This window comes from Ceratotherium simum, chromosome 5, assembly GCF_057802395.1.
Source record: "Ceratotherium simum simum isolate JZ-2026a chromosome 5, ASM5780239v1, whole genome shotgun sequence".
In the NCBI taxonomy this organism is placed as follows: domain Eukaryota; kingdom Metazoa; phylum Chordata; class Mammalia; order Perissodactyla; family Rhinocerotidae; genus Ceratotherium; species Ceratotherium simum.
The window spans coordinates 89,210,636-89,219,527 of record NC_141904.1 but is presented as its reverse complement, the minus strand read 5'-3'; positions in this window follow the sequence as shown (position 1 = coordinate 89,219,527).

Here is an 8,892-nt window from a genome sequence, read left to right as displayed (position 1 = left end):
AGAACTGTGTCTAGGCCCGACCATGACCAAGGGTGAGAACCTCAACAATTTCCCTGCAGCCCACATACTTCTTGGCCACACAGAGTATATTTTAATAACAAAAACTCAGACGCTAAAATGGATGTAAGATCTAAATGTAAGACGTAAAACCTCTAAAACCCCCAGAAGAAAACATAGGGGAAAAGCTTCATGACATTGGATTTGGCAACATTTTGGATATGGCACCAAAAGCACAGGAAACAAATGCAAAAATAGATAAATGGTACCACATCAAACTTAAAATTTTCTACGTATCAAAGGACATAATCAACAGAGTAAAAGACAACCTACGGAATGGGAGAAAATATTTTTACATCATATATCTCAAAAGGAGCTAATATCCAGAATATATAAAGAACTCCTACAACTCCACAACAACAACAAAAATAACCCAGTGAGAAAATCGGCAAAGGACTTGACTGACATCTCTCCAAAGAAGGTATACAAATGGCCAACAAGCATATGAAAAGATGCTCAACATCACTAATCATTAGAGAAATGCAAATTGAAACCATAATGAGATATCACCTCACACCCATTAGGATGACCACTATCAAAAAAAAGACACAATAAAAACACAACAACAATCCAGCAAATAACAAGTGTTGGTGAGGATGTGGAGAAATTGGAACCATTGTGCAACTGTTGTTGGGAAGGTAAAATGGGTGCAGCCACTATAGAAATTTCTCAAAAAATTAAACATAGAATTACGATGTGATCCAGCAATCTCACTTCCGGGTATATGTCCAAAAGCATTGAAAGAGGAATCTCAAAGAGGTATTTGCACACCTATGTTCATAGCAACGTTGTTCACAATAGCCAAGAGGAAGAAGCAACCCAAATGTCCATCAATGGATGAATGAATAAAGAAAATGTGGTCTATACATTGGAGTGGAATATTATTTAGCCTAAAAAAGAAGGAAATCCTGTCACATGCTACGACATGGATGAACCTTGAGGATATTATGCTAAGTGAAATAAGCCAGTCACAAAAAGACAAATACTGTATGCTGCTTACATGAGGTCCCTAGAGTAGTCAGATTCATAGAGACAGAACATAGACTGGGGGTTCCCAGGGGTGGGGGAGGGGAAGGGGAGGTGTTTGATGGGGACAGAGTTTCAGATTTGCAAGATGAAAAGTTCTGGAGATGTGTTTCAGAACAATGTGAAGGTACCTAACATCACTAAACTGTACACTTCAAAATGGTTCAGATGGTGAATTTTATAGCCAAGAGGCAGAAATTATGGTTATTTTTTAACCATAATTTAAAGAAACACGGAGACACTGATGTCCAAATCCTGTTAAATTTTGGAATGCTTCCCGCATCCCACCCCCACTCTCGTGTTGCCAAAGTCGTTCCTACTTGTTTATTGAATTTGCAAACATCAAAAACATGGATGGGTTATTTCACAAAGTCTCTGGTGTAGGTTAGGAATGCTTTTCAGGCGGAAGTAACAAAAAGCCCATTTCTTGATGGCTTAAACACAAGGGTGTATTTTTTTCATGCAACTGGAGGCAGGCAGTTGCTGGTGTTGGGTCAGCAATTCCTGTCTTCGAATGCCACTTTCCTTAGTGTCCTGCAGGCCTCAGCTTAGGCCTCCTTGGTCGGAACTGTGTGCAGTGGAGGCTGGGAAAACAAGGTGTCACCTAGGCAAGCCACACTGCCGCCTGAACAAAGCTGGGGTGTTATCAGCAAGGGAGAGGGGAAAGGGACATTGGGTAGACTGCTGCCGGGTCTGCCTCTTAGGACCAGAGATATCGTGCAGGCTCAGCTCGTATGTCACCTCCCCAGAGAAGCTTTCCCTGACTGAGTCACATTTTATCGTCTGTTCCTTCCAACAAGAGGTGAGTTGGAAGGAGGGAATTCTTATCGCTGTGTTCACTCCTGTATCCCCACTGCCTAGAACAGGGCCTGGCTCTCGTAGTAGATGCCCAATCAATATTTGTTGGCTGAAAATAAGATCGGTGTGGCCCACATTTGAATAACAGGCGTTTTTTTTGAACTGACAGAACGATAATAAAGTTTATCTGGCAAGATATATATGTGAAGAACGGCCAAAATAACTCTGAAAAAGAAGAGGAATGACAAGGGCCAATCCTACTAAAACACAGTTTGGTAGAAAAGAAGAAACAGCGCGATGAGTCAGCAGGGTGCCAAGGATGGGAGTTCTTGGCCCTGGCTTCACATGAGAGTCACCTAAAGCGCTTCTAAAAACAAACAGATAAAACAAAGCAGTACTTGGGCTCCACCCCCAGAGACTCTGATCCGATGGGGTGGGACCTGGATATGGGTGTTTTCTTAAAGGTCCCCAGATGATTCTTATGTGCAGCCAGGAGTGAGAACCACTGGGCGGGCGAGTCCTGAAGCAGGCTTGAGGGCATGGGAACATGTGATTTATGGTGAAGGGGCATTTCCAAGTGGTGGCCACAGTTAGGGTCTTCAATTAGAGATGTTGAGATGGTTCCTTGACCATTTGGAAAGAACACTGGATCTTTCCTTCTGGCACCAGAACAAAAAACCCCATATGGATCAAAGTCTTAAATGTTACAAAAAAAAAAAAGACAGAGGAGGAAAAACCATGAAGATTCTTGAACAAGTTGTGGATAAATTTATAATCATAGTGGTAAAGACCTTACTAAGCTGGTTATAAGCCTAAAGAGAAAAGGTTAATAACTTTGAAAACAAAACAAAAAAAATGTTTTCTGAATGTCACAAAATAAATGAAGGCAAAAGACAAATGACAAACTGGAAAAATATATTTACAACACATGTGCCAGACAACAGACTACATTTTCTTGATTAACAAAGAGTTCAAATCAGTAGCATGATTCTGACACCAATTACAATTCTGCTCACCAATTATAACGTGTGGGCTGTTTTCCCCCACACCACCAAGCAATTCTGCGACACCAGCTGGGTGTCCTACAATTCAACTCAATTCAAAGAACTCAACAGTAAATTAGGCAATAGATTTGAACCCGCAATTCATGAAGATGCTCAACCTCACTCAGAATTAAAGGAAAGCCTATTAAAACAACACCTAGTCCTAAGTGCATACCCGAGAGAAATGAAGCCACAAGAGCCAAAAAGTGAACAACCCAAATGTCCATCACCTGAGGAATGCATGGACAAAATGGTCTATCTGTGTAGTGGACTAGTATCCAGCCGCGACAAGGGATGAAGGACTGATACGTGCTCAGCATGGATGAACCTTGAGAATTTTACGCTAAGTGAAAAGAAGTCAGACACAAAAGATCACATAGTACGTGATTCCGTTTTTATGAAATGTCCGGAATAGGCAAATCTATAGATGCAGAAAGTGGATTCATGGTTGCTGGAGGCTGAGGGGAGGGAGGAAGTGGGGCAGTGACTGTTAATGGGTATAAGGTTTCTTTTTGGGGTGATGAAGATGTTCTAAAATTGATTATGCTGATGGTTGCACGACTCTAAATATACTAAAAATGATTGAATTGTACACTTTAAATGGGTGAATTGTATGGCATATGAATTATATCTCAATAAAACTGTGAAAAGAAACACTGAGATATGACTTTTCACCCCTCAGATTGGCAAAATTAATGAGTGTAGGGAGACAAACTCTCATATATTGTTGATAAAAGTGTGAATTAATGTCATCTTTTTGAAGAGCATTTTGGCAATCTCTAGCAGAATTAAGAACGCTCATACCCTATGACCCAGCGCTGCCATGTCTAACTGACCCTATGGAAATACTTACGGTACATCTAGCACACCACAGAGCGGCTGGGGCAGGGTAGGAGCAAAGAAACTGGAAATAAATATACACGATGGAATAAAGCACAGACACTGCAAAGAAGGTGGGAGATTAGGCCACATTGATGTGGAAAGATCTGCAGAGACACGTTTTAGGTGAAAAACTGGCAAGGTACAATATAGTAGGCCGAGTGTGATTCTCTTTTTATCAGTAAAAATGCTGGTATACCAAAGTATTCAGAAAGGAAATACAAAGAGTGATCATCTCCCGGGAGAGGGACTGCGATAGATAAGAAGGTTTTAGTTTTCATTTTGTAATCTTTTGGAACTGTTTGAATTTCCTACATGTGTGCATGCATTAACTTTATCTTTAAAATGCCACTGGGATTATCTGTGTGGCAGTGTTACAAGCCATTTTCATTTTTTTTATGCTTTACTGTATTGAAAAAGAAAACCTTTGAAAATCTCCTACATTCCAGAAAAATATGTGATGGTTCTCAGTGTGTGTGTGCATGTGTGTGTGTGCTTGTGTGTGTGATGTACTGCTGTTCCCCAAGAGGACCTGCTTAGCGCCCACTCTGGGCCTCGGTTGCCGGTCCTCGGGAAAAGGCGGTAGGATGGGCTTGGGAGGCGTGCTGGGGCGTGTTGCTGGCTCCAATGGCCAGAGGCTGGCACTTCACTGAGTGCTGGCCAGATGTGTCTCCAGAAGCAAGCTCCTACCTCCTCCTCATCCTGCCCATCTGGTGTGAAGCCAGCTCAGATTGGGTGACTAGGCATGGGGTTGGGCGCCCAGGTGAGGAGGCAGCAGTAGGGTCTGCTCCTCTGAAACAGCAGAGTGCACATGTGGGGACGGGTCCCAGAGGATGCTCCGTTGGTGTGGAAGCAGCTGGGCCAGGGCCTAATTTCCAAGTGAGGGCTGCAGGGGCCTCTGAGGGCTGGTGCCCAGACAGGCCCGGCCCCTAACAGCACCTGAGGCCTGGAGCCACGTGTGCCTCTGTGCGCGAGTGAGTGTGCCTGGGAGTCGGGGCCTGTGTCTGTGCTCTCACGTGTTTCGGGGCTTACATATCTCTGTTTCACGCATGTGACCGGAGCAGCCGTACTGTTAAGCTCCAGGACCGTCACTTCCACGGGCCCCTTCTAAGGCTCTGTCTCTAATTTGTATTCATAGTTTTCATCTTCTTTTTTTGAAAAACAGCCCCCCTTTTCCCACTGAATAAACATGAGAACCAACAAAAGTGGAGTCTACCCCTGGCATATTTATATCATACGTCACCCGTTTATCATGGCTGTGTCTGTGTCTCCCTCCCGCCCTCGCTGCTTCTCTTCCTTGATCCTTCCCTCCCTCTCTCCCTCCTTCCTCTCTTCCTTCAATACTGTGTTCCAGCAACTTCCCCTTCTGGGGAAGAGGAACAGCAACGAAGAAGACACTGCATTCCAGAGAGGCTCGGGGATGCACAGGAGCACACTGCGGGGCACCCCCCTTCATCCGGGGACAATTAGGAGAACCGAGACAGGAAGAATTGCAGGGGTGGCCCGATGTGGGCTGGGGGCACAGAGCCTTGCGCTGTGCGTGTGTGTTTGTGAGCATGTGCAGTGTGTGTCTGTACTTGCCTGTGCATTTGTGTGTGCATCTGGGTGTGAGGCAGGGGGTGTGTGCCTGTAGCTGTGGGGTGTTTGTGTCTTTCTCTGTGTGTGCCTCTGAGGGAGAACCTGAGTGATGGAGGCCAGGCAGCACTGTGGGCTGATGAGTTCCCAAGGCTGTGGGATTCCCTCAGGGCCAGCCTTCGGGGGCAGAGCAAATCCCTGGGGGAAGCCCAGAGACAAGAGTGATGATTTCATCCTGCCTTGGGTGTCCAAACATCCCCAACAGTCTTGAGAGGCCCTGCCAACCTTGTCTGACTGAGGCTGAGGCCAGAGGCTCTAAAAGTTGTACCAGGGGCTCTAACAGATGCAGTGATTTCTCTTCCTTTGGGCACCACCTGGTCAGATTGGACCAGCTCCTTGATTTGGGGGATGGATGGATGGTAGGGTGCAGGTGGCCAAGCCTGAGTATCAGGTTTCCATGGTGACAGGCCCTGGGAGTGCTCCAGGTCAACAAGACGTCTGCAGGCAGTACTGGGGACAGCGTCAGTCTTCAAACCCAAATCACGCCTGTTACAGAGTTGGCTCAAGAGGGCTGGAGAAATCCCAGGGTCACCTAGAACACCAGTGGTTATTTTCTGCTTACTCCCCACCCAGATCCACTCCGCACAGTTTTCACTCACTCTGTGTCCCCCCAACGAAGCTGACCCCCGTGAACACCAGCACCTGGGCTTCCTCGCCTTTGGCTTTCGTTCAGCCAATGGGAGGCACCAATGAGCCTCAGAGGGTGGGAGGAGAGAAGAGTTGGGGTGTTTTCCTCACCTACTCCCACGTTGGCAGTGGCTGGGTCTCCCTCCAGCCACATTGCTTCTCAGGACCCTTGGCCCACAACTGCAGCTCTCACTGGTTCCAGGAAACCACTCCTCCTCTCAGGTTTAGGGGATGACAGCTCCCCACTGTTGCCAGCCCAGGAACCACCATCCCCTGTTGATTCCTTCCCCCTCCCCACACACACCTGGGGTAAATCCACGTCCATTAAACTCTTTTCGTTTTTTTATTAATTTTTAATTTTTATTTTATTATTATTATTTTTTGCTTGAAGAAGATTCACCCTGACCTAACATCTATCACCAATCTTCTCTTTCGCATGTGGGTCGCTGCCACAGCATGGCTGCTGACGAGTGCTGTAGGTCCACACCCAGGAATCGAACCTGGGCTGCCAAAGTGGAGCGCGCCGAACTTAACCACTAGGCCATGGGGCCAGCCCTTAAAACTCTTTTCAATAAACACTATTGAGTGGGTCCTCGCTTTCCTGCCAGGCCCCTGCTGGGCACATGATTTCCCATGTGGAAGGAATAAAACATCCACCTTTCCTGCTCCCCTGGTCTCCAGGCCTTTGCACTTGCTGTTTCCTCTGCTTGCTTAAAAATCGTCTCTTCATCAATAAAACAAGCAAATAAGAAACCACATTTTACATGTTTAGCAGTGCTTGGCACTCATTAAGGGTTTAATGAATACTAGCTGATGTTATTGTTGTTGTGTTAAATATGTATAAATTGGCACGGTACTGGAATGGAAATAGAGGGGCTTACTTCAACTTGAAGGCATGGTTTTGATACTGTAATAGGATGTGTCGATTTTAATTACTACTTACCAATACTGAAATATTGGATCTGTGCCAATTATTATTCATCTTCGGTGCATTTCTGCAGTTAATGTTGTCCTTTGTATGTCTGTATTTTTCCAAAGAAGTGTCATGTTGTGGGGTTTCTTATTCATTTTAAGTTGAAATATATTCCAAGATTGCATGAAAGGGGGAAAATGTTTTATCACAATGATATTTTAAAATAATGTATACATGGTTAAAAAGTGAAAGACAGTTATCTCTTCAAAGGGGACTTTCTGGCCACTGTCTAAATCAGGGGCCCCATCATTCTCTCCCACCATCGCAGGTTATGCCTTTCACAGCACTTACCATATTTTGTAATCGTGATCGTTTTTTTCCTTGTTTAAGGTTTGTCTCTCCCACTAAGCTGAGAGCTTGACAAAGGCTTTCAGATCTTGCCTGCTGGTTCCCTGCTGTGTCCCAGTGCAGTGTCGTAGTGAGCAGACACGCTAGGATGCTGTAACAAAGAGGCCCTCAAACACACAGCATGAATAACATAGTTTATTTCTCCCACAGGTGATAGTGCGGGTAGGTGGTCAAGACAGGCATGATGGTTTGAAGGTGTTCTCAAGGCCCCGGGACTCCTCTGACTAGCTCTCTCCTTAGCCACACGGGACATAACTTAAAACCTTCTTACAAAGAGAAATCCCACTCTCTTTGGCCTCAGCTCCCTGATCCAGTCTGCCTGAGACCCTGTTCTCCTAACAGGAGGCTCATCCAACAGGTCTGGCTTCCCAGACCACAGAGCAAGTTCTCTGAGAGGAAGTCGGCCTCTCATGATGACACAAGCCACTGCATGCACCCTCTCATTTGTTATTAAATATTACTTTTTTCCTTCTCTGCTATAGTTTACATCTGTCCACATCCCTGACTTTGTGCAGGTTATTGCACCATTCTGTGCCTCAGTTTCTTCATCTGTAAAATGGGGATAACCATAGTTCACCTCCTAGGGTTGTTATAAGGATTAAATTAGCATAAAGCTTTTAGACTGGAACCTAACACACGGCTAGGTGCTCTTTAAATAATAACCAGCATTATTCTCTCTTGATTCTCCCAACTTCCCCAGAAATGAGGTAGGTGGGAAGGCATCACCTCATTTGGGATGCAGAAATGAAGGACCAGAAAGCTGAAGCAACTTGCCCAGTGCCATGGTGCTGGTGGTGGCCGACATGAACCTCAGTGACCTCGTGATAAAACTGGGGTAATGACAGCACCCCCTCATAGGGTTATGTTGTGAGAACCCAGTGCAATCATGCAAACAAGTGACAGGCACTGTGCAAACGTCTGTGCCCTTGCCCTTCATGGTGCCCCACCCTGTCACAGCAGCGCTCTCAGGGAGCCACCAGGGATCCCAGCTGCCCCGCTCCTGTCAGCCCTCGGGTCAGCTGCTTCCGTTTGGTTGGCCGGGACAGCTGGGCCAGAGAGAGGCCCATTGTCCCTGTCCTCTGGGGCTCTATTGTTGGAGCCTCCTCCCAGGTCCAGCCCAAGACACTCAGCGGTCGCTGGGGCTTGTCTTGGTTCCCGGGGGCGGGGGGAGGGCGGGATGACAGGACAGAGGAGTGTGCACAGCGCGGGTGGGGGACGTAGGCGTGTGCACAGATCCTCGACTGTACCCTGAAGACTGGGTCACCAGCCCGGCTCTACTGAGGAGGAAACTGAGGCTCAGAGAGCCTAAATGACTTGTGCCGGTTGCGCTGGTCTCACGTCAGAGCCGCCAAAGATGGGGGGCGGCCCTGCGCCCCGAAGGGCGCGCGTTCGGCCTCAAGTCAGGGAGGCCACGGACGCCATTAGGGCGGAGACTGCAGGGCCAGAGCACCCGTCACCACCCCCCACTTCACTCGTGGAACCAGAGACCCGCAGGGCGCGGACGCA